Source organism: Amphiura filiformis, chromosome 7 (assembly GCF_039555335.1).
Source record: "Amphiura filiformis chromosome 7, Afil_fr2py, whole genome shotgun sequence".
Taxonomy (NCBI): Eukaryota; Metazoa; Echinodermata; class Ophiuroidea; order Amphilepidida; family Amphiuridae; genus Amphiura; species Amphiura filiformis.
In genome coordinates, this window is record NC_092634.1 from 44,364,589 (window position 1) to 44,384,813 (window position 20,225).

Here is a 20,225-nt window from a genome sequence, read left to right on the forward strand (position 1 = left end):
AATGACATGCACTGGTTAGTCTATTTTGTAATGTATCGCCATTCTATTTTTGATCTACATCGCGTATTTAATCATTTTATTCACCAGAAAAGTGTTCATTGTTCACAGATATTGACTAAAATCTATTTCGAAAAATGTCTTGTTTGATACATATTTATACAGATATTAATGAATGTACTTCGGATGCTGATAACTGTCACCAAAATGCTGCTTGCACCAATACCGATGGTTCCTTCACATGCGCTTGTAATACCGGCTACAATGGAGATGGAATGACATGCACTGGTTAGTCTATTTTGTAATGTATCGCCATTCAATTTAAACAAAAATTGTCACCTATACGCTAGTCAGACTAGACTAAAATTGACTTTTTATAGTCTATTTCAGAAACATATATCGTTTGATACATTTTTATACAGATATTAATGAATGTACTTCGGATGCTGATAACTGTGGCCAAAATGCTGCTTGCACCAATACCGATGGTTCCTTCACATGCGCATGTAATACCGGCTACAATGGAGATGGAATGACATGCACTGGTTAGTCTATTTTGTAATGTATCGCCATTCTATTTTTGATCTACATCGCGTATTTAATCATTTTATTCACCAGAAAAGTGTTCATTGATCACAGATATTGACTAAAATCTATTTCGAAAAATGTCTTGTTTGATACATTTTTATACAGATATTAATGAATGTACTTCGGATGCTGATAATTGTCACCAAAATGCTGCTTGCACCAATACCGATGGTTCCTTCACATGCGCATGTAATACCGGCTACAATGGAGATGGAATTACATGCACTGGTTAGTCTATTTTGTAATGTATCGCCATTCAATTTAAACAAAAATTGTCACCTATACGCTAGTCAGACTAGACTAAAATTGACTTTTTATAGTCTATTTCAAAAACATATATCGTTTGTTACATGTTTATACAGATATTAATGAATGTACTTCGGATGCTGATAACTGTGGCCAAAATGCTGCTTGCACCAATACCGATGGTTCCTTCACATGCGCATGTAATACCGGCTACAATGGAGATGGAATGACATGCACTGGTTAGTCTATTTTGTAATGTATCGCCATTCTATTTTTGATCTACATCGCGTATTTAATCATTTTATACACCAGAAAAGTGTTCATTGATCACAGATATTGACTAAAATCTATTTCGAAAAATGTCTTGTTTGATACATTTTTATACAGATATTAATGAATGTACTTCGGATGCTGATAATTGTCACCAAAATGCTGCTTGCACCAATACCGATGGTTCCTTCACATGCGCATGTAATACCGGCTACAATGGAGATGGAATAACATGCACTGGTTAGTCTATTTTGTAATGTATCCCCATTCTATTTTTTTAAATTGTCACCTGTGCGCGAGTCAAACTACCCTTTATGGTGCATTCCTTTCGAAATGTTCTACTTTGATTGCTATGAGTTTTCAAACAAATTCGTTTCAGTACTAATATTTGTGATGTGATCAAGCAAACATGATCAATTTTGTTGTCAAGCAAAGCCAAGAATCGATCACTATACCGAGTTTTGCCAGCCGATTCTGCTCCCAAAGCTTAAATCAGTTAGGAAGTCTGGGAATTTGTAGTAATGTACAGCAATATCACGTTATAGCCTCCGAATGTTAGGTAAATCCTGACAAAACTAAACCCAGATTCTTGGGTTTTGGAGCAACATGGTAAAGCCTCAGGTCTCGTAAACTTGAGGTCCTGGGTTCGATTCCCAGGCGGGATCATTTTTTCTACTTGTTTCCTTTATTATTTGCGACGGCGAACCTGGTGAAAAATTATGTTTATTGATACATTTTAATACAGATATTAATGAATGTACTTTGGATGCTGATAACTGTGACCAAAATGCTGCTTGCACCAATACCGATGGTTCCTTCACATGCGCTTGTAATACCAGCTACAATGGAGATGGAATGACATGCACTGGTTAGTCTATTTTGTAATGTATCGTCATTTAATTTTTAAACAAATTGTCAGTCACCTATGCGCTAGTCAAACTAGACTAAAATTTACTGTTAATAGTCTATTTCGAAAAATATCTTGTTTGATACATTTTTATACAGATATTAATGAATGTACTTCGGATGCTGATAACTGTCACCAGAATGCTGCTTGCACCAATACCGATGGTTCCTTCACATGCGCATGTAATACCGGCTACAATGGAGATGGAATGACATGCACTGGTTAGTCTATTTTGTAATGTATCGCCATTCTATTTTTGATCTACATCGCGTATTTAATCATTTTATTCACCAGAAAAGTGTTCATTGTTCACAGATATTGACTAAAATCTATTTCGAAAAATGTCTTGTTTGATACATTTTTATACAGATATTAATGAATGTACTTCGGATGCTGATAACTGTCACCAAAATGCTGCTTGCACCAATACCAATGGTTCCTTCACATGCGCATGTAATACCGGCTACAATGGAGATGGAATAACATGCACTGGTTAGTCTATTTTGTAATGTATCCCCATTCTATTTTTTTTAATTGTCACCTGTGCGCGAGTCAAACTACCCTTTGGAAATGGTGCATTCCTTTCGAAATGTTCTACTTTGATTGCTAGTATGAGTGTTCAAACAAATTCGTTTCAGTACCAATATTTGTGATGTGATCAAGCAAACATGATCAAATTTGTTGTCAAGCAAAGCCAAGAATTGATCACTATACCGAGTTTTGCCAGCCGATTCTGCTCCCAAAGCTTAAATCAGTTAGGAAGTCTGGGAATTTGTAGTAATGTACAGCAATATCACGCTATAGCCTCCGAATGTTAGGTAAATCCTGACAAAACTAATCCCAGATTCTTGGGTTTTGGAGCAGCATGGTAAAGCCTCAGGTCTCGTAAACTTGAGGTCCTGGGTTCGATTCCCAGGCGGGATCACTTTTTCTACTTGTTTCCTTTATTGTTTGCGACGGCGAACCTGGCGAAAAATTACGTTTATTGATACATTTTAATACAGATATTAATGAATGTACTTCGGATGCTGATAACTGTCACCAGAATGCTGCTTGCACCAATTCCAATGGTTCCTTCACATGCGCATGTAATACCGGCTACAATGGAGATGGAATAACATGCACTGGTTAGTCTATTTTGTAATGTATCCCCATTCTATTTTTTTAATTGTCACCTGTGCGCGAGTCAAACTACCATTTGGAAATGGTGCATTCCTTTCGAAATGTTCTACTTTGATTGCTATGAGTTTCCAAACAAATTCATTTCAGTACCAATATCCGTGATGTGTCTACCATGTTACAATACTGATAATTCAATAAAAAAAAACTTTTTAGACTGCAACAAGTCTGTCCTAAAACATTGTATTTATTTGGATAATGAATTGGAAATTCAAAATCATATTTGCTACACAAAGTAACATTATTTGAAGTTTGAAATATAAAGTGGATAAAATAAAGTCCAATATGAAAGAATTCAATGTTAGTATCTGTTTGTTTGTTTTGTGTTTGTTTGTTTTTTGTAGCACTGCATGGCTTGTCCTGGATTCGAGAAAATGTGCCAAAATTATTGTTAAAATTGCCCATAAACAGGGAAACCGGAGTGAAAACCCATGACTGTGAGGAATGCCCTCAAAATCAAATCCTTGCGCGGAAGCCGCATTTTGACATGGGGGAGAGGGGCAAAATGATTGCGCGAGGGAACAAGTTGAGGGACAATTAATTAAATATGCTTCGATCTGAAAAACACTGCGCTAGTCCGAATCTGGGAAACACTACGCTAGTTTTGATTCGGACTAGCGCAATATTTTTTAGATTCGGACTAGCGCAGTGTCGGACTGAAGGAGTGTTTTCTAGATACATTGTTTTCAATTTTGGACAAGCGCAGTGGTTGTTGGTTTCGGATTAGCGCAGTTTTATACTTGGTCACAACTATGACTGACCATGACTACACATGTCATATAACCCTTATTTTAGCTCAAAATACCTCTTATCCCACAAATTACCTAGGACAGTGACGCCATTTACACACAGGTATTGTTATTTAGACTAATTCCAATCAGCCGTCTACACTTCGCATGTACTGTGTATGCTTCGTAGTGACGACTGATTATCTTACAGGCCATATCATGACGGACTTCTGAAAACTATTCAATGCGACTTTGGTTGTGCGCTGTAGCGCGACTGACTAGCGGCGCCCGCGTACCGCGTCGCTGTACCGCGCCGCTGTGACAAGATCGCGCTCTGAACTTCTAAAAACAACAAACTCGGTCAAAAGGTCAATTTGGACACAACTGCGCATGCTCTATGCCACAGGAATCCTGTTGCAAAATCCGTCACTTTTTTCCATGTAGTTTTCTCAGTCGTCAATCCAGACGGTTGACGACTGAGGGCAGCAGTCTAATTGTTATTACTAGTGTGGGGTGTTCACTTGGAGTCAAAGGTCACTAAGGATCACTTCCTGTCCGAAACAAAATACCTCTCAAATGCCTCTTCTGTCACACATAACATGACACAGTGACAGTGACGTTACTTGCACACATGGATTGTCATTAGCGAGTTCATATGGGGTGTTGACAGATTAAAGAGTGAAAGGGATTATTTCCGGTTTGCAACGACATACCTTTAAATGTGTCTTCTGTCAAAAATAACATAACAGAGTGACGCCACTTGCACATATGCATTGACGTTAGTCAGTGTGTGGGGTGTTCATAGGTTTGGGGTCAATTGCCAGTAAGGGGTCAATTCCGGTCTAATACAAAATACTTTAACTGTTGGCAGGTCAAGATATCGGATAATATGCTTCTTTTAAAGCAATATCCTCCATTTGTGTTCGTCTTGTGTGTCTCTCTTTTGCAATCTTCTCGTTTCCATCTCTTACTTTTCATCTAATTTTACCGTCAATAGCATCCATTCCCAAAAAAAATTTCAAATACACTACATAGGCCTATACTCAAAAACAAAAAAGGGGTCCAGACTTTACAAACAAAAAACAAAAACATTGTAAATCAGATCAGTGTCATTTCAGTCATGTTAAGGCAACAATATGCTTTCATTACCAAGTACTGAAGTTCCATGAGAACTGAAAAATACTTTGGTCAGCACCATAAGAACAGAAAAGAGTTAATGCAAAATCAGGATTGTTAGTGTCTGATCCTGCATTTATTTAACAGATGATACGTGCACAACAAACTCCTCAGCCCTTTCCTGTGACCAACTGAAGGAAGCGTGCCAAGTACCAAGCGGTGTCTACTACGTGCTAGATGGAAGTGGAACATTCTACGAGGTAGATATAGGCCCTATTCTCTTCGTGTTGCTGGCAGAACTAAACTTGCAATTTCATTAGACATTGAATATGTGATGCAAAAAGTATTCGTTAGTCAATATATTTTAACTCATGTTTGCCGACGTCGCATAATAGGCTATTCCAGAAAATAGATGCACACCTCCTACAGAGGAGTTTAATAGGATTTCCGGACTATTTTAAAGGTTATGATTGCTTGAAATCCAGATTTAGAAAGTGTCTAAATAGGTAAAAAAATCCAGCTACAAATAGTTCTGACTCGTAAATCCTAAATTAGAGGGGTTCGTTCCGTACAATTCCGTGATTTCGTATACATTTTGATATTGGATTTCCACGCTTTTTCCACTGACATTGGCAATTGGAATTCCGGTCGTTTTTTGGAAGCAAACCTAGAACTCCAAACATTTCTTTTAATGAAAATTACCTCCTCTATAGGGGGTGCACTTATTTGTGGCCATCTGTTAGAATAGAAGGTAAAAATGAGTTGAAACAGATTGGATAACGAATGCGTATTACATCCATGACATCGAATATTAGATATCTAATCTCTAATCAGAATAATAGTATGAATCGGGCCTTAAGTCATGTAAGTCGGGCTATAGTGGGGATGAGACCACGTCGGTAATAAACATTAGAGAATGAATTTGGAGAAAACCTTCTGATAATTACAAACACTCGTTGAGAAGCAAGACCTTCTCTCTAAGCTTTTAATCCGATAAGCTGATTATCTATTTGTTTTCATGAATTGGAAGACATTCTTTGATGTATTACTGAGCTCAATCATCTGAAATTACTGGAGCGTGAGTCACCCAGGCTGGTGGCTCAGCATAGTATTTTATTAACAGAAGGTTTTCTCCAACTTCATTTCCAAATGAACATTACAAATGCCCAGTACTCTCGATCGAGCCAACTTACATGATGTCATAAAAAAATTGCAAAAAAAAATCATTTAATTATGCACTCTAAAGAATCTTCATTATTTTTAGTGACCTATTCCCGAATTTCGATTATAGAAACACAGATATTTTGGGAATAGGTTCAAACTCGGAGCATTTTATACTACTTTCATTAAACAACAACCGCAATAACAGCAATAACATCAACAACAACAACGATTGTAATCTGAATGATTTTCGAAACATTCGTTTTTATAATTATGTTGACGTTCTTGGGCCGGAAACAAACTTCTAAGTTCCCGATATGATTTTCGTGATAAATATACACAGGTATTCCAAAATTACGATATGGCGAAATTTTGATTTCTTGTACAGGTGTACTGCGATATGGAGACATTTGGTGGCGGTTGGAATCGTTTTGGTAAAAATAACATGGGTCCTCTTTGGAATTACAGAAACGAAGATGCGGTGACAACAACCATCAACCTCATCTCCGATTCCGACATTATGAAGATGCAAAACATGCATTTCGCAGAGTTCAAGATCTGGACTGATGTGGAGTTCAGGCTGCAAGCAGATGATAGCATTAACCCATCTTCGTTGTCTGTTACTTGGCTGCCTTCCTTGACATCTGGACAGGTGAAGATTGTTGGTGCCGCTGATCATACTCACTTGCTGTTCGATTCGCAATCACAAGGTAAAACGTTTTCTTCTCGTTGTCGTTTCTTCGAGTTCAAATAACTGATTTTGATAAGTTTTGAGTGTCGTTATAGTAGTATGCATGATTACGGTCGACTATGCCAATATCTAGAATTATAAGTCGACTTTTTATATCTCAAAGTAGCGCTTTAGTGAGAGTGTTAATACGATCAAAAATATAATTTTATCTATACAAGTTCCATACTCTGACATCTCTGATCAGGGACGGGGGTCTTCGGAAAAAAAATTACAACACATCAGTATACCAATTTTCCAAAAAAAGTATAAAAATAGCACTCAAATTTGTCCACATTAGGTACTTTTAAGGGTACTTTTGGCAAAAAGCGTCCAATTGCTCTGCATTGAAAACCCATCGATATATACCATATATACAAAATTCGCGTAAAAGGTACTCCCAAAACCCTGGCACATCCCCGTGCACCTATAATAACTAGGGAGAAAATCCTCCGGGGTCTGATCCCCTTCACAATAGCACACAAATCTACCACTCTACCAAATTAAACCACCTGGGGAGTACTCAAGTTTGTTCGGGACGCGGCCTTCAAGAATCACAAAAATGGCCCATTTTTATACCACAAAAATTGACCTAGAAAAGGGGGCCTGAAAACTGAGACCCATATTTGCGACACATTCCCGTATGGCCATTTGTATTGACTACCCCATCCCCTGGGGAAGCCATAGTTCGCATATTCTTTGTGTTTTATGGTCAGCTACCAGCTGCAACAGCTCAAGATGAGTTCTTTACTGTAGCAGCTCGTAGCTGACCATATAAAACACAATCAAGTCTTGGAGTCAAAATGGTGCAATGCAGTGTGGCCTTTAGACATGTTTGATGAATTTCATTTGGGAGTTGTCAATTAGGGGTCAAAACGTTGAAAACAAACAAAAACAGGGGCAAATTTGGGGATTGGGCTTCATTAGGAGATCTGATGCCTACTCTTTGCGGGGGCTGACCCCCTCTCAAAAACAAATTAAAATTGGCTGAAAAGACCACACTGCTTCAACGCCAAGGATTGATTATGAGCGCGATCCCATTTCTTGAAAGTCGGATGAATCGCGACCACTTGTCAAAATTGCGTCCCACTCCCCACTGTATTCCTGATAGTCTCGTTTTTGAGCTCACGGGCCCAGAAAGGATCGAGGTCCACCTTTTTAGAGCCCCTGTTCTAAGCAAACAAAGTTGTTCCAAATGAATACAAATGTTTATTTGTCTGTGCAATCCAGGTGACCACATTCAATGCTTCAATACAAGTGCATCACACTGTTGTGGCAATGGCGGGACTCCTGCCGTAGGGACCAAGTCTCCACAACTTCTTATCCGATCTGCTTTCTTCGGGCCCAGAGCACAAGGATCATCGATTACTCATACTGATCCAGCCAAAGCGGAACAATGGTCTCGCAACAAGTACACATGGACTGGAACTTACTACTACGTATTAGCAAAATAGGTCACAAACAATAATGTATATAATAAAATTATATATATTTGAAAGAAGTTGGAACGAATAATAGGCCTATATCAGTGGAAATTTACACGATTTTGCGGGAAAAGCAACTATAGTAGATTAGTAGTAAGTGTGAAGTACATAATGTTGAAGACTGGGGTTGAAGACTAAATACGGGTACAAATAAACAAATTTATATTACAGAAAACATCAATCTCTCTGTAGCAGACATCTGTTTGGATTTTTTTAGCGAAAATGAGGAGATCCAGTTCATAAACAAACTTAATATAATTAGTCAGCTATATGCATCAGCAAATATAAATATGGAAAGCATCCCCATCTGTTATCTTTACTTAAAAAAATAATTACATATGAGAGAGTTGGTGTGGTGTAGAAAAGAGTTTAAATTGCATGTATAATTGTTGCAATCCTACTAATATGTATAAACTCAGAATGAGCCATCCGCGCGTGGTGTCTTTCATATCAGGTTTCTTAAAAGAATCCTTGGCATGTAGCACCACCTTGCCTTGTCCTGATTCCATGCATGCGATTGGTAATATTATATTGAACTGAGATACACAATCAAAGTGTAATAAACTGTTATGAAAGACAACAAATCATCGCGCAAAATTTGAACTCAACTTGGAATTATGTGTTTTTGTGCCAAATGCCATGGATGCATGCATTCAAAGGTCATTTGATGAGTGTACATGCCGTGGTAGATGAGTATGTTTGAAATTCTGTTTCCGATGTGGCAGTGACGTCAGTGCGCATTTCATTGGGCGCAGTTTCAAATCGCAGTAGTGTTCGCTCAACATGCTAAAGGCGCTGGTGTACACCCGTACGTGCTAAAGATGTGCGAGCGAAACAATTGCGCTAACGCGGTGACGTCACTGCCACATCAGGATGAAAAATGGTATAGTGAATGCTTCCATGGAGAAAGCTCACACCAAGATATGTGACACCCTCCGAAATTTCTTCAACTCTTTATCCCATCAGCTTTCTCTGACCTCAGAGCACAAGGAGCATCTAAACCATGCATAATGTGTTTTTGTGCCCAATGCATTCAAATGCCATTTTGATGAGTGTACCATACCTTGATAGATGAGAATGTTTGATATCCTAGTGAATGCTTCCATGGAGATACCTCACACCAAGCTATCTAAATGTGGAGCTCTCCAAATGCTTCCCTATATTAAAAAAAGGTTCGCGTTTAATGTCATTCAAACTCCTATGGCCAGTGACTGGTTAGTAGCATGTAAAAGGGAGGTTGATCCAATAATCTGATGCATTCATCCGAGAAAAGGATAAATAATGTATGGCACCTAAATTACTTAGCCGTCAATTTGCCGTCAGTTTTTGTGGTTGTCGTCAGGGTTTAGTTGCTGTTTTTTTTAATATCATAAAAACGCACCTTTAAGAATGTTATCGTTCTTAATAACGATTCTAGTCTATGCCTGTCTATCATCATCATCAGTCGGCTGCGGAGCAAGTAAGTAAGTAAGTAAGTAACACGGCATTTATAATGCACCTAATGCCAGAGGATACAAAGCGCAGAAACACAGAAAACAAAACAAAACAAACAAAAGCAACATCATGAGAAAAGGTATGTTTTCAGAAGGGATTTGAACCCGGTGACAGTTTGGGCACTGCGAATATTTAGGGGGATTGAGTTCCATTTGTAAGGAGCAATCACTGAAAAGGCCCTGTCCCCGGCACCCTTGTTCGTCCTTGGTACACGAAGATTGAGACCGTGGTCCGAACGTGTGGTGACTGAGCCCTCATGAGGACGTTTAACAGTTAGGCACTCATCGATATACCGGGGACACAGCCCATTCAGTGACTTGTATATATAAAGCAGAGTTTTGAAAGTAATGCGTTCCTTTATACGAAGCCAATGGAGTTCTTTCAACAGGGGACGGATGGAAGTGCGTCTCGGCGACAAGAAGACTAAGCGGGCACATTTATTCTGGAGCCGTTGTAATCGATCAATATCCTTTTGCGCAATATTGTTGAACAAAACATTACAGTAGTCCAGGCGGGATAAAATCATGGCTCTGACAATATTGGCACAGGTGTCTTGATCGATATACTTCCGGATTCTGTACAGATTGCGTATTTGCCAGTTTATGGTTTGGCTCAGGTTAGTTATATGTTTGTCCATATTCAATTGGTTATCAAAAATAAAACCCAAGTTTTGCACATTGGATGATTGAGGAATGATATCATCACCAATATTGAAGGTGACATCCTGCAACCGGGATTTATGATGAGAAGATGACATAACAAAAACTCTGTTTTATCGGGATTTAACTTAAGTTTGTTTGTTATCATCCATGCGTTAATATCCCTAACACATTGAGAAATCTTGAAAATAGCACATGAAATATTACCAGGAATTGTAGGATCAACGGGTAAATATATTTGTATATCGTCAGCATAATACATGGTACATCAGATGGTGATGGCGAATGATGCGACCAACATTGTGACATAGCAGGCGACTACAAGCTTTCTCCAACTAATGCGATCTTGGGCAAGCGAAACAATTTTGTTTGGCTGCAGCATCCCTTCAGTATCTCCCAGGAGGTGCTGGACATACTGTAAGTACTGTACATACTTATCTGTCTATACGCTTCCCGAAAGTTGAGGAATTCCATTCGACGGTAAGCTTCTAGTCATGCATCTTCGTTTTGTTGAACGGCGCAATAAAACAATTTCCAGCAGGGTTTGACGAAAGGCTGGATTTGTCAGTGCCAACATAGCTACATCCCACCAAGCTCCCGAAAATACCAACCAATAGCAAAAGAACTCGATTACGTAATGGACTGCCACACCCGTCACACTCGTGTAAATGGAATATATTATGTGTGGTACCCAAGCAAATGTAAACGCAAGTGTCAATGCGGCGAACAATTTGACAGCCTTAAGGTTTCTTTGTCCCTCATTCCCTTCAGCACTCCGTATCTGATTAGCACGAACTGACAATTGAGCTATTGTAAGTAAACGAGAGTACACGACCGTTACAAAGAGTAGCACAGACATTAACGCAATTGCATTACCAATCTTTGCCATGCGAAAATTGGTGGAAGCTCTATAGTCCGACGGTTCTTTATTCCGACGGTTCTTTAGTCCGAAGGTTCTTTAATCCGACGGTTCTTTATTACGAAGGTTCTTTATTCCGATGGTTCTTTATTTCGAAGGTATAGTCCGAATTTTGAAAACGGTTCTTTAGTCCGAATATGAAAATAGGCTCTATAGTCCGAATTTAAAAAAGGGTTCTATAGTCCGAAATTGCAAAAGGGTTCTATAGTCCGAAACGGATACCGTGTTCTTTAGTCCGAATTGGTAAACAGGTTCTATAGTCCGAATTTTATTTTCATCATTTGTTTCAGTGTCAAATCATCATTCATTTATTCATTCTTGATTTCGTTCGATATTTTTAGCTGCGGGTAGCAGCTCTATAAGTCACCATGTCTCTCCGTTAGTCCGTCCGTCCGTCCGTCCGTGCGTCCGTTAGTAACAAACGCTAAAAGATGCTGTTACGTCAACATCGTTTGTCGCATGGCTATGGTACTTGGTGAGGGGGAGGGCCTATACCGGCCCCATACTGGAAAAGAGTTTCGTCCCGAAATATGCTAATTAGGTCATTAAAGGGCATTACACGATTTTCAACAATTTCTAAAAAATGATGTTACGTCAACATCGTTTGTCGCATGGCTATGGTACTTGGTGAGGGGGAAGGCAGGTACCGGCCCCATACTGAAAAAGAGTTTCGTCCCGAAATATGCTAATTAGGTCATTAAAGGGGCATTACACGATTTTCAACCATTTCTAAAAAATGCTGTTACGTCAACATCGTTTGTCGCATGACTATGGTACTACTTGGTGAGGGAGAGGGCCTATGGGGCAATTAAGGGAAATTTGGGAAAAGTGGGGAACATGAGGGAAATTGAGGGGAATGGGGGAAATTAAGGGCAATTTTGGGGGAATTAAGGGAAATTGAGGGAAATTCAGGTAAATTAATTGATTTTGTGGGCAATTAAGGAAATTGAGGGAATTGGGAAAAATTGAGGGGAATTAAGGGAAAATTGAGGGGAATTAAGGGAAATTTGGGAAAATTGAGGAGAATTAAGGGAAATTGAGGGAAATTCAGGTGAAGAAGGGAAATTGGGAAAATAGAGGAATTTAAGGGAAATTTGGGAAAATGAGGGGAAATTGAGGGAGAATTGGGAACATTGAGGGAAGTTAAGGGAAATTGAAGAGAATTAATGGAAATTGAGGGAAATTCAGGTGAATTAAGGGAAATTGACAAGAATTAAGGGAAATTTGGGAAAATAGAGGGCAGTTAAGGGAAATTTTGGAAAATAGAGGGCAGTTAAGGAAAATTTGGGAAAATGAGGGAAATTGAGGGAAATTGGGAACATTGAGGAAGTTAAGGAAATTGAAGAGAATTAAGGGAAATTCTGATGAATTAAGGAAATTGACAAGAATTAAGGGAAATTAGGGATTTAACACTTGATGTCAAGGCGCTTTTTCCCGAAAATCGTGTGGACATCAAAAGTGTCCAAATCGGTTTCCGAACACTTTCGATGTCAAGACGCTTTTTTCCAAAATCGTTTGGACATCAAAAGTGTCCGAAATCGGTTTCCGAACACTTTGATGTCAAGACGCTTTTTCCCGAAAATCGTTTGGACATCAAAAGTGTCCAAAATCGGTTTCCGGACACTTTTGATGTCAAGACGCTTTTTCCCCGAAAATCGTTTGGACATCAAAAGTGTCCGAAATCTGTTTCCGAACACTTTTGATGTCAAGACGCTTTTTCCCCGAAAATCGTTTGGACATCAAAAGTGTCCGAAATCGGTTTCCGAACACTTTCGATGTCAAGACGCTTTTTTTCCGAAAATCGTTTGGACATCAAACGTGTCCGAAATCGGTTTCCGAACACTTTCGATGTCAAGACGCTTTCTTCCCGAAAATCGTTTGGACATCAAACGTGTCCGAAATCGGTTTCCGAACACTTGATGTCAAGACGCTTTTTCCCCGAAAATCGTTTGGACATCAAAAGTGTCCGAAATCGGTTTCCGAACACTTGATGTCAAGACGCTTTTTCCCCGAAAATCGTTTGGAAATCAAAAGTGTCCGAAATCGGTTTCCGAACACTTTTGATGTCAAGACGCTTTTTTCCCGAAAATCGTTTGGACATCAAAAGTGTCCCAAATCGGTTTCCGAACACTTTTGATGTCAAGACGCTTTTTTCCCCGAAAATCGTTTGGACATCAAAAGTGTCCGAAATCGGTTTCCGAACACTCAAGATGCTTTTTCCCCGAAAATCGTTTGGACATCAAAAGTGTCCGAAATCGGTTTCCAAACACTTTCGATGTCAAGACGCTTTTTCCGAAAATCGTTTGGACATCAAAAGTGTCCGAAATCGGTTTCCGAACACTTTTGATGTCAAGACGCTTTTTTCCCGAAAATCGTTTGGACATCAAAAGTGTCTGAAATCGGTTTCCGAACACTTTTGATGTCAAGACGCTTTTTTCCCCGAAAATCGTTTGGAAATCAAAAGTGTCCGAAATCGGTTTCCAAACACTTTTGATGTCAAGCCGCTTTTTTCCCGAAAATCGTTTGGACATCAAAAGTGTCCGGAATCGGTGTCCGAACACTTTCGATGTCAAGACGCTTTTTCCCCGAAAATTGTTTAGAAATCAAAAGTGTCCGAAATCGGTTTCCGAACACTTTTGATGTCATGACGCTTTTTACAGGTCAAAATAGGGGTCAAACTTGAACCTGCTTCAAAGACACCAACACTGCAAAATTGAATTCCTTGTCCCGCTACGGATCCGACGGTACTTGTTTTCATTAGCTCTTTCTTAAAATCCCTCATTTTTGTTTGTTCTATATTCAAATTGTTTTTGTTCTATCTTTATTATATTCTTTCTTTCTTCTCCTTGTTCTTTCTTAATGTTCATTATTTTGTTCATTATCTTTGTATTCATTGTTCTTTCATTTGGACTTCCTTTTAGTTTTAGTCTTTATTGAGTTGTTTCATTTGTTCTTTCATTTATTTTCTTTCATTGTGTATTTCCTTCTTTTGTTCTGTGTTTTTTGTGTGTGTGTTCTTCAGGTTTCTTTATATTTTCGTTCCATTCGTTGTTTTTCTTTTCGTTTCTGATGGTGTAAAAATATGTCAACATTTTTGGAGCAAATATCGTATTTTTAGGATCTTTGTTTACAGTAAGTTGGGGATATCAGGCGCGAACGCAGGATTTGTTTTTGATGACAGGGGGGGCAAAAGTAGCGTCATCCCGTTTACCATAAACTCTGCTATTATCTAATGTTATAAAATAATTCGGACTATAGAGCCTTTTTACTGATTCGGACTTAAGAACACGGTATCCGTTTCGGACTATAGAACCCTTTTGCAATTTCGGACTATAGAACCCTTTTTTTAAATTCGGACTATAGAGCCTATTTTCATATTCGGACTAGAGAACCGTTTTTAAAATTCGGACTATAGAACCTTCGAGATAAAGAACCGTCGGAATAAAGAACCTCTTTTAAAAAAAATTCGGGCTAGAGAACCTCTTTTAAAATTCGGACTAGCGAATGCTATGAACACATGTTCGGACTGGCGAACCTTCGGACTAAAGAACCTTCGGATTATAGAAGCGTCGGATTATAGAGCAGTCCCCCGAAAATCAGCATCTCTGATTTGCCGACAAATACACAGATTAGGGTCATATTCAGTTGACAATCCATCGAAGTTATCAAGAAATATTGCTACTAAGACAATTGGGCAATATACACTGACGGTAATTAGAAGACGTTTCCTAGTCGAGCTGACCCTATGCCAAAGTGGCCTTGTCATTGCTATGTATTTGTTTATTGCTACGAGTATTAGAGTTAGTACATTGATTATAAGGAAAGCGAAAAGAAGCTCGTAGGTTGCGCAGAATTTCTGAGATCCATAGAGCCAAAAATATGACACCTTTTTAAATACAGTACACGGCATGAAACGCTACCTGAAGGGATTTCTTCGATTGTAATTGTCTAATAATCAAATGTCTATACGCTTCCAGAAATTTGTGAAATTCCAAGGGACGGTAAGCTTCTAGTCCGATATCTTCTTTGTGTTGGACGACGCATTAAAACAATTTGCAGCAGGGTTTGACGAAAGGTTGGATTCGTCAGTACCAACATGGCTATATCCAACCAAGCTCCCGAGAATGTCAACCAATAGCAAAAGAACTCGATTACATAGTGGACTGCCACACCCGTCACGCTCGTGTAAATGGAATAAATTAATTTTGGTGCCCACGCAAAGGTAAACGCAAGAGTGAATGCGGCGAAAAATTGGACAGCCTTAAGGTTTCTTTGCCTCTCATTCCCTTCAGCACTCCGTATCTGATTAGCACGAACTGACGATTGAGCTATTGAAAGTAATCGAGCGTACACGACAATTATAACTAGAGCTAATTGCGCATACACATATACGCGACCTTAGCAATAGCTAATTAACTAGGCCTATAGCTAATTAGCCCAGCTATATAGCATGAATGCATGTAAGCAGTAGTAGGCCTATATTATGCTGATTTTACTGAGAGGTCTTTTTTGAAATGCACTATAACTTTGGAATTTGGCTAGAGACCAAGGTTAATTTGTTAGCTCACCTATAGCATATGCAAGTTCAAAAGGTCCAGCATATATTATGTATAATTCCTTGGAATATACATGTATGAACAGATGTTTGTAGTATTACAATTATAATTATAAATTATATTTTTTATCGTAAAATTGGTGCAAATACCCATAATTAGAACTGTTTTAGCGCACACAATAATGCCCGGAAAAAGGAGGAGGCCTCTTTTTATATCTTGTTCAACGAGATAGGCCTCTTCTAATTATCACAAAACCTTCCAAAAGTGTTTCTTGTATATTAGCAAGGCTATAGAAAGCATCTTTACTCCCTAGACATTTTTTTTAAAGTTATAACTGAATTTCAAAAAATAAAATTATAAACTGAAGAAACCTCAAAAAAGAAGCGGGAGAAGACGCCAAACATGATTATTTTTTTATTCGGCCTAACCAAAAATTATTCAAGATTCAATTTCATGTAAATATTTCTGTGCAACTTTGGTCATGCGCTATTATAGTGCGACTTCCTAAGGTATTTTGCTTCATACTGGAAGTAATACCTACATGAACTTTGACCCCAATGACCTTTGACCCAATGACCTTTGACCCCAATGGATGTATGCAAGTAATGTCATGCTATATTATAATTTGTGGAATGACTTAGAATTTTTAGTAACAGAACAGAAAATCACATCAGCCATAATGACCTTCGTATGACCTTTGACCTCAAGGCTAATGCATGTGTCAAGTGACGTCATCTTGCTGTGTAATTCGTGTAAGGAGTAGCAGTTTTAGTAAAAATAATAGGAAATAACATTTTCGGCCATAATGACCTTTCCATGACCTTTGACCTTGAGTTGGTCATGTGACATTTGTGCCACCAGCTATTGTACCTGATGACCAAGTAACATTGTTGTACTATATATATTTGCGACAGCATCAGCATTTTAGGGTATTTGGTCATATACCGGAAGTATCCCCTTAATGACCTTTGACCCCGATTCTGGACATTAACTTTTAGACATTGGGTATAGCTGATGCATGTACCAAAGTGCCATCATCGTGCTGTGTAATTTGTGGAAGGAGTAGCATTTTTAGTGAAATCACGTTTTTGGCCATTGACCGGAAGTGGATGACCTTTGACCTGAAGTTGATCATGTTTCATTTGTCCCCCCATCCAATGGTCCTAATGACCAACTATGGTCAACATAGCTCAAAGCATATGGCTACGGTGGCTCATTATAAGATTGACAGAAAGAAAGAAAGAAAGAAAGAAACAAAGAAAGAACTTGACAGAAACAGACCTTAGCAATTTTGCAAATTGCTAAGGAAAGAGTAGCACCGCGAATAGCACAATTGCATCACCCATCTGTACCATGCGAAAATTAGCATCTCTGATCTGTCGACAAATACACAGATTAGATTCATATTCAGTTGACAACCCATCGACGTTATCAATAAATACTGCAAGTAAAACGATTGAGCAGTATACACCGACGATAATTAGAAGATGTTGCCTAGTCAAGCTAACCCTATGCCATAATGGTCTTGTAAGAGCTATGTATTTGTTTATTGCTGCAAGTATTAGAGTTAGTACATTGATTATAAGGAACGCAAAAAGAAGCTCAAAGATTGCGCAGAATTTCTGAGATCCATAGAGCCAAAAGCCAGAGATAGAAGGTGGAATGCTCAAACTTAGCACTAATCCAGTGCCTAGATCAGAAACAGATATAACCGTCATTAGAAAGCGATTATTCTTGGAGATAAACTTGAGTCGAGATATCGTTATCAAACATAATATGTTACCAAATACTTCAAATAGTACTGTTAAGGATACGATCCAAACACGAAACCAATACCAAGTATTTGCAAGTTCAGCGATGGAATCGTTTGAGGTTGTCTTGTTATCCATTTGCAGTTATTGAAGCCTATAAACAATCTGAATTATTGAAGTCCAACACTTGATGAATACGTAGTTCAACAACTTGACTACTCGTTACCAATGCAGGAGACAAAATCGTGTAAATTATATTTTGATTTAACAGAACATAATATAATTACTATATTATTAAACCCGGTCATCATGGTCAGCTGACACGGTTTGAATAATTATGTTGCAAATTAGAAGACTATTTTAGGAAAACGATGATACACTACCTCAATGTTTCTTTGATTGTAATTGTCTAATAATCAAATAAATTCATGTTCATAATAATTCAATTTATGTTCATAACCCGGTCAGATGACACGATTTTAATAATTATCATGTTGCAAATCACAAGAATATTTCCGGAACCCGATAATTATACTATGCTGTCGCTACCTGAAGGTATTTGTTCGATTGCAATAATGTAAAATAATCAAATTTATGTTCTATTCATAGCCAACAGATTCCTGCCTTGGGTAAAGCGCACGGCATAGTTTAGTACCACGGGGCATTTAATAAGTTCCAATAAATAGCCAATGAAATTCACGACAGAATAGACGCCACCTACTCATCAATGAAATGTGTAGAGGACAGACAGATAGAGCTGGACTGGGATACAAATCAAACCATAAGCCAATCACAGGGTAGCCCTAACCAGCCTTGTTGTCAAAGATGTTGACGAAGAGGCCAATAATGAATTAGAAGATGATAATGATCAATCTATTTATCTATCTATCATCCTGATTCACTTATATGTGACCGTCCAACACGACACGGCCAAAAAGTCGGTCCCTGTCCATTTTGTTTTATTCGTGTTTAGAAAATATATATCATAAGCTTTAAAATGATATATCATTTGACTCCAAACGATATCCAGAAGCGGAGTTATGGTTTGTTGATATTTGCTCCTTCAGCAAAAGGGTATCTTATTTTGGTGCTATTATGTCTTTTTTTCACATTGCTGGTAATAAATATCAAACGGTCATAATTGGCGGTCACTTCAAATCATCCCCAAGTCAATGAGGTCCAGGAATGTCCTCTCATTGTTAATACATACCTAAACAAAATACAATGCTTTGTATCCCAACACTTGAACAGGATTTAGCCAATGCAATCAAAGACTAGAGCTATTTAAGAATTCTATACATAGGTAGAAGCTTATTATCCTCTTCAACAATAGGATTATTGATTAGTTTAAAAGGTGTTTGACTGACGCTAGCAAAATGAGATACATGTAGCATCAACTTGAGGTGCCTATGAATAGAACCTTTATGCACACTTTGCACTGTAACTCAGAAAACAATTTGCCGACTTAAAGGCCGGTTTGTGGTGGATGGTCACATATGGACTGTGCAGCAAATGGGAACTGGACAACATGGGACTATGCTATGCAAGTAGAAAAGAATTATGTATCATTATATCTGGTCTCAAGAACTACTTGTATTCTCTCATATCGATGCTTTGGGAAACACCAATATCTTTCAAAAACATGTCCCCGGGTGCATGTCATCTAGTACTAGTATGTAATGTGAAAACGACAGGGTGAATGTTCAACTTTCAGCTTCAATCAGCAATATTGCAATACTTGTGGCACTGCTTATGTGTGGTGAAGGTGTGGGTGGTGGTGAGGGCATACGGATTACGGACATGCATTACCAGCGGTGTCAAACCTTCTTGAAAGGGAAACAATTGACCTGAATTGCAAAAATAATTGTTGAAAAATATTTTGCCAAAAGGTGTGTGGGGGTATGCACCCCGTTCCCCAAGATCGACGTCTATGGTTATACACATGTTGTGGGGGACAGGGGGATATAATTTTAATATAAGCAAAATGCGAAATTATGGTGATGATAGGCATATGCAAATTTGATTAAATTTAAGCAAATTTTAACCGAATAAAGCTGAATCTTCATAATAATTCATATCTTAATTCTGTTAAAATGGACTTTTGAAGTAAACAACATGATCATTGAGCATGATAAGGTAGAATTGCGGAAGTAAATAAGTGTACCGGATTTATCCAAATTAATCACTCTCTTCATGATACTAATCGAAAACAAATCCGTCCTGAATATCATATTGCTTCCTGTAAGGTTTTGTTTTTCTTTTTATTCGGTTTTATAACATACCGTAATCAGTGGACTTCGGTTGTATATATAAATGCGCATATATAAATGCGCACGTGACCAGATGGCCAGTGCCATGTTCGTGTTACCTCACTGTCAAAAGTGTCAATCACTGAAATTGCGACCACAGTTCCAGGTGGTGGCCGCATTGCATTCTCTAAATT